The sequence below is a fragment of the Natrix helvetica genome (assembly GCF_964273705.1).
Source record: "Natrix helvetica genome assembly, chromosome: Z".
Taxonomy (NCBI): domain Eukaryota; kingdom Metazoa; phylum Chordata; class Lepidosauria; order Squamata; family Natricidae; genus Natrix; species Natrix helvetica.
The window spans coordinates 57,244,530-57,261,774 of NC_138554.1; the positions used below are offsets into that span (position 1 = coordinate 57,244,530).

At 39.2% G+C, this 17,245-nt stretch overlaps 1 protein-coding gene across 1 annotated transcript in view; it reads left to right on the top strand.

The window, feature by feature from the left end:
* The first annotated feature begins 629 nt into the window (after window positions 1–629).
* The window catches only part of MARCHF10 (membrane associated ring-CH-type finger 10), a 98,486-nt gene continuing 81,870 nt past the window's right edge, over window positions 630–17,245 (top strand). Inside the window, exons 1-2 of the mRNA XM_081971250.1 lie at window positions 630–710; window positions 14,121–14,205. The gene's annotated coding sequence lies outside the window, so the exon portion shown is untranslated. The remainder of the gene's footprint in view (window positions 711–14,120; window positions 14,206–17,245) is intronic.

Genomic DNA, 17,245 nt, shown 5'->3' on the forward strand with positions numbered 1-17,245 from the left:
CTGCTGTCACAGCCGATCTCAATTACAGTAGGCGCGCACACAGTCGCCTCTACGAAAAATAACGCAAACATCAAACTGCACTCCCTTATTTTTTATTTATTTATTTAGTTTGTCACTCCTGTACAAGATAACAGGAATAAGAATAAACATGAATAAGAACACAGGAAATGAGTACAAATAAATGGGGACAGTAGGACAGGGACGTTAGGCAAGCTGGTGCATCTATCACTGATAAGGTTACCTAATGAAACGCCTACAACAAAACAACGAAGTTCAAAGAGCGCTAGGGACCCCTCTTGTCAACTTCGAGCTGCAAATATTCTCCTTTATTGATATGAATGTTTATTGGCTCATTTTAAACTTTTTTTTTAAAAAAAAACCCTAATTCACAGTAATCACAGTCAGTGAATTTCCTCGCTGGAAATTTTCCTTCAAAAAAGTCAAAATATTTTGTCTGCGAGGCGAATTAAAGATGGCTTCTCTAAGGAAAAACTAGCTCTCTCTCTTTTTTAGCTCGTTTAAGATTATCTATAATTTCCTATCTCTGTGGTGCTTTACCATCACGGCATAGTGCGCACGCTCGTTCGCTCGTTCTCTATTCCCTAAACCGGAACTATGGGGTTGCTACGGAAACGGGTAGACGCTACCCGACAGCTTGGAGAGGAAGAAAGCGGGAAGGCGCCCGAGGCAGGCAGACCAAAAATAGGAAGGTGAGAGGTTTCTTGGCGAAAGGTCGTTCTCAGCTCATAGTTGTTTAAAAGAGAAATGGTTAAAATGCCCCTCCCTTTTTTGATTGCGAGATTAACTTTTACACATTACAGTTTGCTTACTATTGTGGGCGCAATTCCATTTCTGGCGATGGGCGCGGCGGTTTTTATATACTTAAGGCTCGCTTGTGAAGGACATCTCTTCCCCACTACTCCCTTACATTCTGTTCCCAGTATCATGCGGGTGTTATTTCAAAATAACAGACTTAATGACCGAGACACACAGGTACATATATATATATCCCTAGTTAAAATGTGACATTAATTTAATGTCTGCGAAGCAAACAGACATTTTTGACACTTGTTGCGTTATATGTGTATCTATATTAAGAGAACTGCAGCTACTGGAAACTATCACCTGATGATCCTTGGGGGGTGGGAGGAATTGCAGTCTATGAATAGACAGTTAACCTGTTCCATTTTGTGTTGTGCCTTCAGTCTGTTTTGAGTTTGGGGGATCAGTCAGGTAAGTCCCTGTATTCTTGGCATCATTTTAAAAAGTGCTTTGTCACTGTCTTCTTCCTAGGACTGCGAGTGGACTAGCCCAAAATCACCTAGTTGGTTTTGGGCCTAAAACAAAACTAATGATCTCCCAGTTTCTAGCCTGATCCAGCCTTTAACAATTCCATCAAATTTTATATTTTTAGTAGGACCATCCAAAATATCATAATAAAATTCACCCAAATATAACATCAGGCTAGATAATACAAAAGGCCATGAAGGATCTGCATGATCTACGTAGATTTAATCTAATAATACAGATTATGGTTATTTCATTTGATTGTTTTGTTTAGTACAAGTACAAATTAATTTATCTATGGATTGTCGATCCATAGATAAAAATGGAAATCTATTTTCATTTAGCTTAAAATAATTCAGTTTTCACTTACAACTCACAACTTAAAAAACATTTAAGATATTATTTTATCTTTTTCACAACACAGAGATATCCATCTTGCAATATGGATATAGGAAAAGATTTCCTCACTTATTTAGTTCTCCCTCATAGACAGCAGAAGAGACTCTTTTTAGTCCTGGCAGTATATTATATGTCACTGGCAGTTACTCCATCACTTTTTTCACCCCAAAGTGACCAGGGATTTCACATCATGTTTCTATACAATATTTTGGAATGTTGTTATACGTCAGCTTTTTAAAAAGCTGAAGAAAGAGGATTTTGAGGAAAAGCGAGCCGACCTGGCATGCATTACTGAAACGTGAGTGAAAAGGGGGATTCCCCTCTCAGAGATACGTCCAGCTGGTTTTGGGTTTGGCACCAGCTGAGACCCTAATGGAAGGGAAGGGGGGTGACAGTGGTTATTAAAGAGTCTCTTTTGGACTTCAGAGGCCTTTCTCCGCAAATTTCTGGTTGTGAAACCCTGTTTCTGAAGCTGAACTCACAGGATCAGTTGGGCTGTTTCTAGTATACTAGCTTTCCTGCTGTATGACAACTTCCCTGCCTGAACTGCTGGAGGCTATCTCGGGGCTGGTGAAGGAGTTTCCCAGATTTATGGGAGACTTCAGTCCTTGGGTTCAACCTTGGAAGCAGTCCAAGAATTCATGATCACCATGGTGGCCATGGGTCTATCCCAGATCAGGATAGTGTTCATACACCAAATCTGATTTTATTATTTGAGCAATGGTAACATGGCCTGGTGGGGGATTTAAGATTATCTCCCTTATCATAGTCCGAACATATCCTGGTATCCCTGAAATGCTCTTATGCCAGCTGATGGATCCTAATCTGTTCCAGAGCAATTGGGGGATATCTTGGAGATGTTGCTGCACGGTCCTGTCCAAACCTCCAAACCTTGGACAGGATCGTGGTTGTGTGGCCTCTTGACCCATTGTTCCCAACCCTCCCTGTGGTTCATGGAGAAGTTGCAGGTTTTAAAAGGGTTAAGACAAGCCTAAAGCACTGCTAGAGGAAGAGAAAGAATGACTTGACTGGACATGCTTTAGAACTATAAAAGGCCAACATCATGGCAGTAAGAGCAGCAAACAGTATTATTTCTCTGACCTTATTGTATCCTCAGAGTATCATTTAGTGAGCCTGTTCCAGATCACCTGTTGTTTACTGGAACAGGGGTGTTGGGTAATCATCTTCAGGGCCATGGAGAGGAATTTGTTCAACAACTGACAAGCAAACTCATTTGGATTCGTTCCGAGTTGGATCTCATGCATGAAGTAATTCCATGTGAGATACCTGGGACAAGGTCTTCTACAGTTATCTAGGAATAGTTTGACCCGTTGAACTTGAGGAAGTGGACAGGATCCTTAGTGCTGTCAGCGCACTACCTACCTATCAGTTAAATCCTTGTTCCTCCTGGATGGTGAAAGCCTCCAGGACAATGACTACCAGGTTGATTCAGGCAGTGATTAATATACATCATTATAGGAGGGGATATTTTGAGGGGTGAGAGGCCCTGGTTTACCCTGTCATTAAAAAAAAATCACATGATCCCACCTGCTTGGACAATTTTGATCCTGTTTCCAATCTTCCCTTTTTAGGGAGGTAGTGGAAAAGATGGTTGCCTGGCAGAGAGTTCTACACAAAACAGATTACCTGAATCACTTTCAGTCAGAATTCAGGCCTGGTTACAGGACAGAAATGGTATTGGTTGCACTTGTTGATCTCTGATAAGGGTGAGATGAAAGTAGTTCAATCATCCTCGCTCTTCTTGATCTCTCAGCACCCTTTGATTGACCATGGTATCTTTTAGGGCTGACTGCTGGGGCTGGGGTGGGATGACACAGTTTTGCTTTGGTTCAGCTTCTTTCTCCAAGGCTGGCCCCAATCAGTATTAATAGCAGGGTTGGGCTGCTCCATGATCGCTCGGGTTTGGGCAATCCTCTAGCGACGTTTCGGTGCTATTTGGCGGATTTCCAAATTCCACTCCTGGCTGGCTCTGCCCACCCCGTCTCACCCCACTCCAGAGTCTATGTGGCTGCCAGGTAAGTGCAAGCCTGCATGGAGGATAGGGGAGTGTGAAAAATGGGCCTCCCGGAGGCTCCAGAAGGCCAAGGCCCTCCAGGGTCCAAGGGAAGCCATTTTCACTCTTCCAGAGGCTTGAGGAAATCCTCTGGAGCCTGGAGAGTGCAAAAAATGTGCCTTCTGGAAGTTCTGGAAGGCCGGAAACAGGCCCATTTCCGGCTTCCAGAGAACCCCTGGAGCCTAGGGAGGGAAAACCAGGGGCCCTGCCATGGTGCAACCAGGCAGAGAACCAGTTACTAAAATTTTTGAAGCCTACCCCTGATTAATAGGGAATGAAAGTTTCGGCTCTCAACCAATATGTTGTGGCATGCCACAGGGCTCAGTACTTTCTCCGCTCCGTTCTAACATCTACAATGACAACTCTCCTGAGGTTCATTTCTGCTGGCAGAGGGTTTCAGGAGGCCATTACAGCTGAAAATCAATCTCGGGAGGGGCGCATGTGCCCCTCCTGAGCTCCGTTTTCACTTGCACAGTGCTAGCGAAACAAACTACTAACAAAAGTGGCATTTGATCATAAGGCAAGGAGGCATCGAGAAATGTTTACCCTTTTGCATTTGAGCATCCAAGAAGGGACAGGAAAGGAGAAAGGGAAAGAGGAAAGACAAAAAAGAAGAAGAAAAGGGAAGAGAGCAAGGAAGGAAAAAGAAAGAAAAGGGTAGAAAGAAAGAAGGAGAATAAAGAGGGAAAGAAGAAGAAGAAAAGGGAAAAAGGGAAGGGAGGGAGGGAGGAGATTATAATGAAGGAAGGTCTGAAGGAAGTCCTGCCTTAACACTTGGGCACCAACAGCCCTGTTGCCCTTTCACCATACCCTTGTCTCCTCCTATTGGACCCCTCCTGGTGGTCCATCACTTTTTTCACCCCAAAGTGGCCAGGGATTTCACATCATGTTTCTATACAATATTTTGGAATGTTGTTATACATCAGCTTTTAAACAAGCTGAAGTAGAGGATTTTGAGGAAAAGCGAGCCAACCTGGCATGCATTACTGAAACCTGAGTGAAAAGGGGGATTCCCCTCTCAGAGATGATTTGGGGTTTGGCATCAGCTGAGACCCTAATGGAAGGGAAGTGGGGTGACAGTGTCCTGCCTTAGCACTTGGACACCAGCAGCCCTGCTGCCCTTTCACCATCCCCTTGTCTCCTCCTATTGACCCCTCCTGGTGGTGGCCCATCCTATTGCTGAGGATGCTTTGGTTACAAAGCTGGGTCTTGTGTGGAGAGGGAGTGGGCCTCCCTCTGACCCACACACTATGAATAACCTGGCCAAGGAGAGCAAGAACAGCAGAAGCAGCCTCAAGGAGGGGATAAGCACAGCCAGACACTCCTTCAGGGAAATGGGGTTGGGTTGGGCTGTGGAGTCATGATGCCCTGGGAATTCGAGAGCTGGGCTGGGTGGTTGCCCTCTGCTACCTAGGGCTCTGGACAGCCTGTGCCCTCCGCAAGGCCTGAGGGGGACGGCGAAGCTCCTCTAGAGAACAAGAGTTTGATGGTCTCCCTGGTCTCATCTTCCTCCATTAGAGACAACAGATTCCCCCAGCCCTGCCTGGACCACCAAAACAGCCCCAACATGAGTGATGTTGAGCTGACCATGCCCACCTTGGCCATGACCCCTCCCCCTGAGTTCAAACACAACCCTGATGCAGCTCTCAATGAAATCGAGTCTGACACCCCTGATCTTTTTTTTTTTTTTTGCAGATTTTTAAAATTATTTTTCCCCTTCTACAACACATTATAGTCATTATATCAACATTGTTATGTCATCATATCTGTACATGTATATAATATTTCACTTCTATATTTACACACCTTTATACACAGTTCTATATGTATTTATATATGTTTTTCGGCTTAATTTTCTTGTTTTGAAGCCATTTGCACCAATTGTTCCAAATTTCATAATATTCCGACTCTTTTTTATCTTCTAATTTCAGTGTTAATTTGTCCATCTCTGCACAATCCAAAGTTTTTTTTATCACTAATTCATCCAAGGGGGTATTATTTTGTTTCCAGCATTGGGCAAATACTATTCTAGCTGTAGTTAGCAAATGTGTTAATATGTACTTAATTTTCTTTGTATATATCCCTTTGATTCTTCTCAGCAGAAAGATTTTGGGTTTGTATTTTATCTGTTCTCCTGTAATTTCTTGCATCCATTTCTAGATTTTTGTCCAATATTTTAGTGTTTCCAGGCAGGTCTACCATATGTGATTAAAAAGTCCCTTGTAGTTTTTTACATTTCCAGCAGGTCGGCTTCATGTTTAGGTACATTTTAGCCAATCTTGTTGGTGGTAGATGCCAACGATAAAACATTTTGTACATATTTTCTTTAAGTGCTGCTGATTGTGTTAGTTTATAATTTGTGTTCCAAATTCTTTCCCAATCCACTAGATCTATGTTGTAACCAAAGTTTTTGGCCCACACTATCATGCAACCTTCAACTTTTTCTTGTTCTAATGTTACTTCTAATAAATATTTGTAAATTTTTGTTATGAGTTTATTTTCCGGGCTAATTAAAATTTTATCTATTTGTTGTAATTCTGTCAGTGACGTGCAGTCAGGTGAGGCAAGTGAGGCACAGCCTCACCACTCTCATCATGAAAAAAAAAGTAAAAGGAAAAAGCTGAGCTAGTTGCTGCCTCACCGTGGATGACTCTGCTTAACCTCACTGGTGCTCTCCCTCCCCAAGTGTATTGACTTCCTCCCCAGGCCCCCATTCATTTCTCACACACACACACACACAGCTGGATAAAACTATATAAAAATCTAGCCCAGCTTCACTGATTACAAGTTTGAAAAGGCAACGTGGCTCCACCTGCAATCAAACTACACTTAGGGAGGGAGAGCACAAGCGAGCACTGAGGAGACCACAGGAGGAGGCAGGAAGCCAGGCAAAGAGCCATGCTGTAGTACACACACTTCCCCCCCAGCCTCTTTCTTTTGGAAGGCTCGGCTCGGCTCCCCTACGGCTTCTCTGCCTCTCCTCTCACCCCAGCCTGCCAGCAGGAGGTGGTGGGTGGGCTTTATTGTGTTCCAGGCATTTCCCACCCAGACAGCAGGCTGCATTTGCAATGGTGGAGGTGTTTGGGAAAGGCAGCAGGGGAATGGGGGGGGGGATGGCAGAGGAGCTGCTTTCAAGCCACTGGAAAAGATATCCAATCCAACTTTTGTGTGTGGGGGGGGGGGTTGTTTGAGAGTGAGTGAGAGAGGGAAGTGGTAGGAGAGATAGTCCAATCCAACTTCTCTCTCTCTCTCTCTCTCTCTCTCTCTCTCTCTCTCTCTCTCTCTGTCTCTGTGTGTGTGTGTGTGTGTGTTTGAGAGAGGGGGAGGAAGGGAGAGAGGGAGGAAGGAGGGGAAGGAGAAGAAAAAGAAAAAGAAAGAAGGAGCAAAGGAGAAAAACAAATGCTGTCACTTTAAATTGGAACTGAAGTCCACAAGTCTAAAAATATTTGAAACCCAGCACTGTGTCAGTGCCTTACCAGTCATAAAACTCACCGCACGTAACTGAATTCTGTGTATATTCCATATTCTTTTACATCTTCTTTGTATCTCGATTGTAGTTGGAGATATGGCCACCAATCTATATTTATATTTTGCTCCTTTAATTCTTGATTTGTTTTCAAATTCCCTTGGCTGTCTAAAATTTCACTATATCTAACCATTTTCGATAGATCTAGTGGAAAGCCATGTCGGTATTTTCATGTAATGTTTTTCTCTAATTTTATTCCAGACCTGTATCAGTGCATCTCTAATATAGTGTCTGTGAAAGTATTTTTGTTTCTTTTTACCCTCTTCCCATAGGAAAAAATGCCATCCCGCTTGCAAATCATGGCCCTCTAATGTTAGTATTCTTTTATTTTTTAAATTTATCCAATCCCTGATCCATGTTAGTGCTGCTGCTTTGTAATAAAGCTCCCAGTCAGGGAGTCTCATACCACCTCTGCTTCTGTCATCTGTAGAGCTTTCAACTTTATCCTGGCTTTCTTTCCTTGCCATATAAATTTTAATATAATCTTATTCAATTCAGTAAAAAAGATTTTTTCCTAATTTTATGGGGATTGTTTGAAATAAGTATAATATTCTCAGAAGTACATTAATTTTTATCGCTGCTATTTTCCCTTATAATAATAGTTGTAGTTTCCCCCATAAGTCTAGATCCTTTTTTATTTGTTGCACTAATTTTGTATAATTATTTTCTTTTATAGTTGAGCACTTTGCAGTTAGCCATATTCCAAGATATTTAACTTTCTTTGTCACTTGCAGTCCTATTATTCTTTCTAATTCTTTATTTTGTTCTTCCTTCAAATTTTAGTTATCATTTTAGTCTTTTCTCTATTAATCTTTAACCCTGCTCCCTCTCCATATTTTCCTAATTCTCGCATTAAGCTATTTCCTGTTTTTAGTGGGTCTTCTATAATGAATACCAAATCATCTGCAAAGGCCTGAATTTTATACTCCTCTTTTTAAATTTTAGTTCCTCTTATCTCCGAATTTTGCCTAATTCTTATTAAAAGACTTTCAAGTGTCAGGATAAAGAGCAGAGGTGATAGTGGACAACCCTGCCTTACTCCTTTCATTATTTTAAAGGTCTCTGTACTTTCCCCATTTAATAATATATTTGCCCTTTGGGTGGAGTATATCATTTCTATTAATCTTTCAAATTGGTCCCCTAATTTCATATTCTTAATTTGTTGTATCATGAATTCCCAATTTAAATTGTCAAATGCCTTCTGTGCATCCAGAAAGGCAAGTGCCACTTGTTTCTCTGGATGTACCTCATAGTACTCTAAAATATTTGCTATTATTGTAGTGTTATTCCTGATTTGTCTTGGGAGAAATCCATTTTGGTCTGAATGTATATAGTTATTTAATAATTTTTTCAATCTCTCCGCTATTATTGTTGTGAATATTTTATAGTCGGCATTTAACAACGAGATTGGCCTATAGTTTTGAATCTGTTTTTTATCTGCACCTTCTTTAAATATTAATGTAATATGTGCTCCCTCCATGAATCCGGTATTTTTGCTTTCATCAGTGCCTCATTGTACATCTCCAACATCAAGGGTTCTATCGATTTGTTCAATTCATCTATTATTTTGTACCATTCTGCTGGGAATCCATCTGGGCCTGGTTTTTTTTATTATTTTTCTGTTTCTGAATCGCCTGTTTCAATTCTAGTTTTGTTAATTTTTTTGACAATATTTCTTTCATATCTTCTGTTATTGATGGGGTTTCTTCTCCATTTAGATATTCTTTTATTTATTTTCATCTACTTGTTCCCCTTTATACAGATTCTCAAAGTACTTGTATGCAATCTTTTTCTTCCCTTCCATTGTATGTTGTAGTTCACCAGTTTCTTCTTGAAGTTGATATACTAATCTTTTTTCTCTTTCTTTTCTCAAAATATATGACAGCCACCTCCCCAATTTATTTGCTTGCTCAAAGAAGTTTTGTTTTGTTAGTTTTAGACCCTTTACCGTTTCTTCCTGGTCTAATATATTTAATTTATGTTTTGCTAACATTCAATCCTTTCTAATTTTGTCACTTTGTGGCTTATTTTGTAATTCTATTTCTACATTTTTAATTTCCTTGTCTAATATCTTCTGTTGTGTCCATTTTTCTTTCTTTCTTTCTTTTTTTTGCTGAATACACTATAATAATTCCATGGGAATAAGCTTTCATGGTGTCCCATAAATTTTGTATAAATGTCTGTTCTTTTGTGTTTTCCTTAAGGAATAATTCCAATTCGTTTCTACACTTTTGCATAAATTCTTTTTCTTTTAATATTTGCAAATTTAACATCCATCTTTGTCTAGTTTTTTCCCCTTTCCAGATTATTTTAATGGGGTTGTGGTCTGCCCAAATATTTGGTAATATTTCAATTGTATGTATTTCTGCCCCAATTTCCCCATTCTTCCATGCCATATCAATCCGTGATCAGGATTGGTGTGGGTTGGAATAAAAAGTAAATTGTTTTTTTTTCGGGTTCCATTTTTCTCCAAATATCTATCAGGGCTAGCTCCTCCATCATCTCAAAACAGGTTGGTAATACTTTTTTTATTTTTAGTTTTTTTGTCATTTACATAATCTTTTTTACTGTCTACTACCGCATTATAATATCCTATTACACAGATATTCCTCACTCCAATTTCTCTAATTTTTTCATGCAATTTTTTATAAAAGTCCTTCTGATTTTCATTTGGGGCGTATATTGCTACCAGTAGTATTGATTTTTGATTTATCCATATCTCTTATTAATATTCTTCCCTTTGGGTCTGCATAAATTAAATTTGTCTTTATCCCATCTTTAACTTATATCGCTATTCCTTTTCTCTTTTCTTCTGCTGATGCTGCATATAATTTTCCTAATTTAGGACACTCCAGGTATTTTATATCTTGTTTTTTAATGTGTGTTTCCTGTAAGCATATTATGTCTGCCTTTTGTTTTGTTAATTTTGCCGAGATACGCTTTCTTTAGTTGGCGAATTTAAACCGTTAATATTTACTGACAATAATTGAATTTCTTTTTCCATCCTGCTAATTCTCTACCTGTGTTTGTTTTTTATTAATTCTAGTTTCTTTTTTGGCTCCTTGTTTTTGGTCTCACTTCCTCCTCTCTCTGTTGTTCTTCCTCCTCCCTACTACTTTCTCTCTGTTCTCCTTCCATTATTCTCTGTTGTCGTTCTTCCTTGCTTCTATATTCCATCTCCTCTTTACTGCTCTGTTCCTCTTCCGGGCCTACTAGTTGCTCATATAAATCCTGTGCCTTCTCCAGATTGTCAACTTTAATCTTTTTCTCCTGCCAGGTTACCAGCATCCTTTCAAGTACCAACCACCTAAATAGTATATCAATTGTGTTGCCAGGAATTGATATTCTCTCCTTTGCTCCCTCACTCTTCACGAGATTTGTTTTAGGATTCGTATCTCTTTCCCTTTGTACATCATTGGCTCATCTCTTGTTATTTTATAAATTATATCTCTTACTTTTTTCCTCGCGAATCTGATGTGTACTTCTCTAGGCAATAGGTGTTTTCTGGCATAATTGGTGCTTACTCTGTATATATTGTCCAACTCATTTAGAATCTCATGTCTGTCGCTTTTTAACATCTCTGCTATTAATCCTGACATTATCATTGGTAAATCTTCCTCAACATCCCTGATCTAATGAAGCAAGTGGGTGAAATCATCCGTCACCATGGATTGAAATATTTGCAGTACGCTGTGATAGTCAACTCTATATTTCTATCTATAATGACCAAGTGATGATGTTGCTGCTTGGTGGTGCCTGGAGGCTGTGGGATCTTGGAAGAGAGGCAACTTTGATTGAATCCTGGCTTTGCATGCATGGAGCCCCAAAATCTTTAGTCCTAGATGGGGTGATACTACCCCAGATGGATCCCATCAACAACATAGGAATTCTCCTGGATTCACAACTCCTGCTTGAAGAGCAGGTGATAATCATGGCTAAGAGAGCCTTTGCGCAACTTTGGGTTATGTGCTAGCTGCAGCCTCTTCTGGACCAGGAGTCTTTGTGCTTAATCATTCAAGCTCTAGTCACCTTGTGGAATGACTATTACAATGTGCTCTCTATGGGGTTACCATTGAAGAGCATTCACAAGCTACAGCTGGTGCAAGTGTAGTGGCATGGGCAGTTGTTGGAGTCTAAGGGTGGCCCATGTCACTGCTCCATTACCTTCATTGGCTGCCAGTTTGCTTCCAGGTGCAATTCAAGGTGCAATTCAACCCTTAAAGTCCTTCACGGCATGGGTCCAGGCTACTTGAGGGACCATCTTATCCCACTGGGATTGGCTTACCCCACCCATGCCAGCAGAGGAGGCATGCTGTGGACTCCATCATCCAGGGTATTCCAGCTGGTGGGATCTAGGAGGTAAGCCTTCTCTGCCATTGTACTTGCCCTTTGGAACCATCTTGCTCTCAGAATGAGGTGGGCTCTAACCTTCCTGCTCTTCTGCAAGAGCTTAAAGAACTGGCTCTGCCAGTTGGCTTGCGACTCCAATGGAGGGGTTTCACATGGGTGATGATTGATATATTACTTCCTCCCTCCCCATCTTTTAATTGGGGCTCAGTAATTGAATCTTTACAGTATTTTATTTATGTCTTTTAGGTTTTGTATAGTTTTTACCTTTTTAAGATTGTAAGACACTTAGAAGTACCCTGTGGCAAGATGGGCAGCCAATAAATTTTACAATACAGTAGCAAAGTTGGAAGGTACCTTGGAGGTCTTTTAGTCCAACCCCCTGCCTAGGCAGGAAACCCTACACCTTTTCAGACAAATCCAACATTTTACAAATAAATAAATGTGTTGATACCTAAATTTAACATCCATTTTCTTCTGAATCACTGTTTACGTGGAATTGTATTTTTGAAACAATGTACGCATTTTTCAGAATATAAGACGCACCTTTTTTCCTCAAAAAAGAGGCTGAAAATCTGGATGTGTCTTATACTTCGAATACAGCATTTTTTGCCTCCCGAAGCCCCACCCCTTTACCAAAATGGCTGTGCATACCCTTATGGAGGCTTTCAGAGAGCTCCTGGGAGCTGGGGAGGGCAGAAATGAGCCATTTTGCCCCCCCCCCCCGCAGCCGCCAGCAACACTCTATAAGCCTCCATAAGGCTATGAATGCAAGTTTTTTGATTAAAAAACGGGCCCGTTTTTGTGAAAAATTGGCAGTTTTTTGCTCATTTGGGGGGAGCATCCCCCAGGAGCACTCTGCAGGCTATTCGTGCCTTTTTTTAAAAAACGGGCCCGTTTTTGTGAAAAACAGGCCATTTTGGGGAGGTTTGCAAAGTGCAAAAAAAAATTTCCCCCCTCTCAGAAAGCTCTTTAGTTAAAGTGATTGATGAGAATTAGATTGATCAAGTGCTGTGCCAGCAGAAACAAAATCTTAGGTGCTGCAGATTGTCAGTGATTTCTTTGTCCAGCACATGGATAAATACACCTGGAAACATCTACTTACCTACTTAACTACTCTCTCTCTCTCCCTGCCTACCTACCTACCTACTGTATTTCTCTCTCTCTTTCTCTCTCTCTCTCTCTCCTCTATCTACCTACCTACCTACTCTCTTTCTCTCCCTACCTATCTACTGTATTTCTCTCTCTCCCTACCTACTGTATTTCTTTATTTCTCTCTCTATTTCTCTCTTTCTCTCTCTCTCACTTTATCTACCTACCTACCTACTTAACTACTCTCTATCTCTCCCTACCTACCTACCGTATTTCTCTCTCTCTCTTTCCCTCTCTATATCTCTATCTACCTACCTACTTGGTGCATCTTATACTCCGGTGCGTCTTATACTCCGAAAAATACAGTATTTGCAAATTCCAGTAGATTATTTATTTAAAAAGCTGTAGACTTGATTCACACACTAACTACAGTACGTATTAGCTTTGGCTTAGCATGTTATGTGAATCCACTATTCTGATTTATAAATTACAGTTTATGAATTGTATATTTTAAACATAATGTTTGTATTCAATAAACCATTGTTAAAGAAGCCATGATTTCATAGATATGAACCCGATCACAATGTGTCCAGAAACACATATCTAATGAGCCAACATCAATATTTTTTAATATTATTCATTGAAATGCTTTCAATGAAAGAGATTAAGTTATCAGTATGAAAACAAGCTGTAGGAATTTGTCCAGGCAGTCATCAGGAATCAGAACTGATTTAAAGCTCCTCTTACCCGAAAAACAATCCTCAATCCACTTATTTGACTTGTATATAAATTCAAAATTGTTTTTTGCTGAGTTCAATTTGCCTGAATAGAAGTATTTTTATAAGGTGTAGTTGGTAAATCTAGTCTCCAGATTTCCAGAATTCTACAAATTTATACAAGTAAAATTTATTGCCAGAATGGTTGGATTTCAAGATTATAATTTTTATTTTTAAGGTTTTTTAATTAAAGACCAAAATGTGAAGTTTCTCTTATCAATTTTTATTTTAAAAGTATTGCCCCTCATCCCACAATGAAAAAAATAATAATTGGTTTTGCTGATTCAATGAAATTGTAGTGCATATCCTTTGGAGTCTCAAAGAAAAAACTATTTAGGGAAAAATATAGGCATGCCAGATTTAAAAAAAAATAGTTACCCATCTCTATGTTAGGGCAAATGATCTCACCTATGACGTATCAAAGTTCTCAGTATATTGTTAAGTCATTACATATGCCCAGGAAACAGAATGTTTGGACTTCAAAGAACCAAAGTATTTAGTTGCAACTCTGTTTCTCTGCCTTGTCTATAATATAATCTTCCATTTTTCTCATGTCCTTTCCTCCCCTCTCTGATTACCTTTCCTTTTCCCCATTTGCCTTTCCTTCTACTTTACATAGAGTGACAAGCCTGCCTCTAGAGGATCAATTCTGCACAACAGAGCACAGCAATGAGAGGGAAACAAAAGCTGCAGTGATCCTGAATGTAAGAGCATTTACAATTAATAGAATTACCACACAGAAAAGCAAATGGAAACTTATCAGTATCAGCAGAGAAAATGTTAAATAAACCTTAAATGACAGCAGTTATAACAGTTTGCATGCAGCATGGTATCCAAAGTTTCAACTCACTAGCCATTTGAATTCAAAATGAACTATGTTTAATTCCTTTAATTTTGATAAAAAGGATGCAAGATGTTTGAGTTCACATATGATAGTGATTAATAGAAAATATAGAAATTAGAAGTGCATTGTATTCTGATAGAATCTCTCTAATACTTTTAGAAACAAGAGTTCACATATATGCTGCTTAATCAGGACAGTACTATAGATTCAGAAAAAATATTTTATTTCATCACTGGAACTAACCAGGGGTGGTTTTCACTTACCTTCCCTACCGATTCACAAATGTGCACGTGCCCCATCCAAGCATGTGCTTTGCTCGTATATGTGCCATACATGCATGTGCCTGGCCACAAAAATGTCCCTAAATAGGACGACATAGAGCCGGTGGGTAGGCCCACCCGCAATTTCCACTACTGGTTCGGGTGAACTGGTCCAAACCAGCTGAATATCACCTCTGTACAAAACTAATATCAGATTTCCATTTACCTGAAGTAGAATGAATGATCAGATTTCTGTCTGCAAAGTACAGGTAGTCCTTGATGTACAATAGTTCATTTAGTGACTATTCAAAGTTACAACATCACTGAAAAAAGTTATGACCATTTTTCATACTTACAACCATTGCAACATCCCCATGGTCACATGATCAAAATTTAGATGCTTGGCAACTGATCCATATTTATGACAATTGCAATGTCCAGGGGTCATGTGATCCTCCTTTGCGACCTTCTGAGAGGCAAAGTCAAGAGGGAAGACAGATTCACTTAACATCCATGTTACAAATTTACCAATCATTTAACAAATATTTCACTTAGCAACAGAAATCTTGGGTTCAATTGTGGTCAGAAATCTACTATATTCTAGTCGATTAAACTCCACAGCAAATAGAAACACTGGTAGAAAAGAGGGAGGAAATGGCATTTTATACAATATGGTAATTCATGTTTTTTTCTTACTCTGGGGTCTGAGTCAGATTAAACAAACACTTTTGCAGACTGAATTGCATACAAAGCTATGGATTCAATCCTCAAATTGAATCAGACAATCTTGAATATCAGTATTCTTAGCTGATCCAGGTTACCCTGCCCAGATAATAATTAAATTATTAATTAAAGAGCTGAGTGAATAAAGTTGTTCTGATTTTCTTATCATTGTTATCATTTTAGCATAGATTTAAATTTAAAATTCCCAAGAACTTTTCCAACAATGATTCGTTGCCTTTAATCCTGGAGCATCCACAAATGCAGTAAAATAGAATAGATTAATCAAGCAATCAAGATGCTTCAAACAATACCTTTTCAAACAAACTTTTCTCTTCATTGTTTATTGTTTTCTTAAATTTGATGATATTCCAGCAATATATCTTTCAATAAATGAAACACTGCTTCATACTTTGCAATTACTAAATGTTGTTCCTTGTTACTTCTTGGCATTTGAAACTGTTAACTCCATCCCAGCACAATATTTTTGGTCTTCCACTAATTCTTGACTCATGCACTGTTTTTTCATATATTTGTTTCCAATTCAGTCTTCATTCAGTCTGTCTAAATGATTAAAACTCTTCAGTGTATTTCTTCTGTATTGCTAATATATGTTTTGTAGCCACATGTATTCAATATTCATTAATTACTGACCTTATATCTTATAGATTTACCAGATTTACTCTTGGGTTTTTGATGTTCTCTGAGTTTGCTTCTCTTCACAAAGAAATTCATTATCAGGCTAGGTAGCATTTTAACTTCTTGTGGAAATGTGGTTTATATGTAGTAGCTTGTCTTACCAGCCTCGGTTGGAGTATTGTTTGTTCCTTAATTGCAGGGTATTGTTTCTTTCTTTATTGTTTTTGTTTATCTGGTACTAGTTCTTGTTTATCTGAGGTACTGGTTAATAAGTATGTAGTAAAGAACAACATGTTTAGTTCTGTTTTGATTTTTAGTTGTTTCTTTTAAAAAAATAGTTTGTAAATGAGGTTTATCTCAGTGTTTCTGTTAATGGCTTATTAAATTGATTAAATTAAAGGCTATGGAGATTTCATAGTATCTTCTTGTTGCCAATTGGTGTTCATAGTTCTGGTCTATCAATTTTCTGCCTGGTTATGTGTGGGCCTTGGGATGTTGTTCAGAGTGCTGATGGTAACCTATGCAGCCGTAGGTGACACAGAATGTAGATATTTGTGAGACCATATATTTACAATTAATTAGTTAGGATATTAATTAATTAATTAGGAGAGCATTGGAAAACTCCAGGTTCTATTTATTAAACAATGTCATTTTATCTAAGAGACATGCCTTCTCTGTCACTGTGCCTACCCTGTGCTACTATATTTGAGTTGTAGTTCCCTACGACTGTGTTTGGGTTTAAATTATATACAGTATATTGCTTTCAGTCCTCCTTTATTGATTTAATTGATTGATTGATTGATTTAATTGGTCTGTCACCCAATTTCCCCTGCTCTGGCATCTTGGCTGGTGCCAAACTCTAAAGCAGGCTAAGCATAGCTCCAAGAGGGGAATCCCACTTCCTTCCAGAATCAATCAGTAACACATGCCAAGTCAACTTGTTCCTCTTCAATGAGATTTTGGCTAAAGGGCACCTTATTATTGACCAACCTGGCATTCACCAGGGAATCCAGGGCCTTCAAGTGTATGCTGTCCATGGTCTGGGATTGACCTCAGAAACTGGAAGATGTGACTAGTACTACACGTAAGAGGCATCGTCCCCTGTGATAACTTGCCCTCTGAGTGCCATAGCAGCCCACATGCATACCCACTTTAATTCATTAATCCCTTTAAATGGTGTCCTGGAACTTGACTTGTTTTCATTTTGTTTTTTTATCAGAAGCTCCTTCAAACCTTTAAAATGTCTTTTTTGTAAATCCAAAATTAGAAAATTATCCGTCA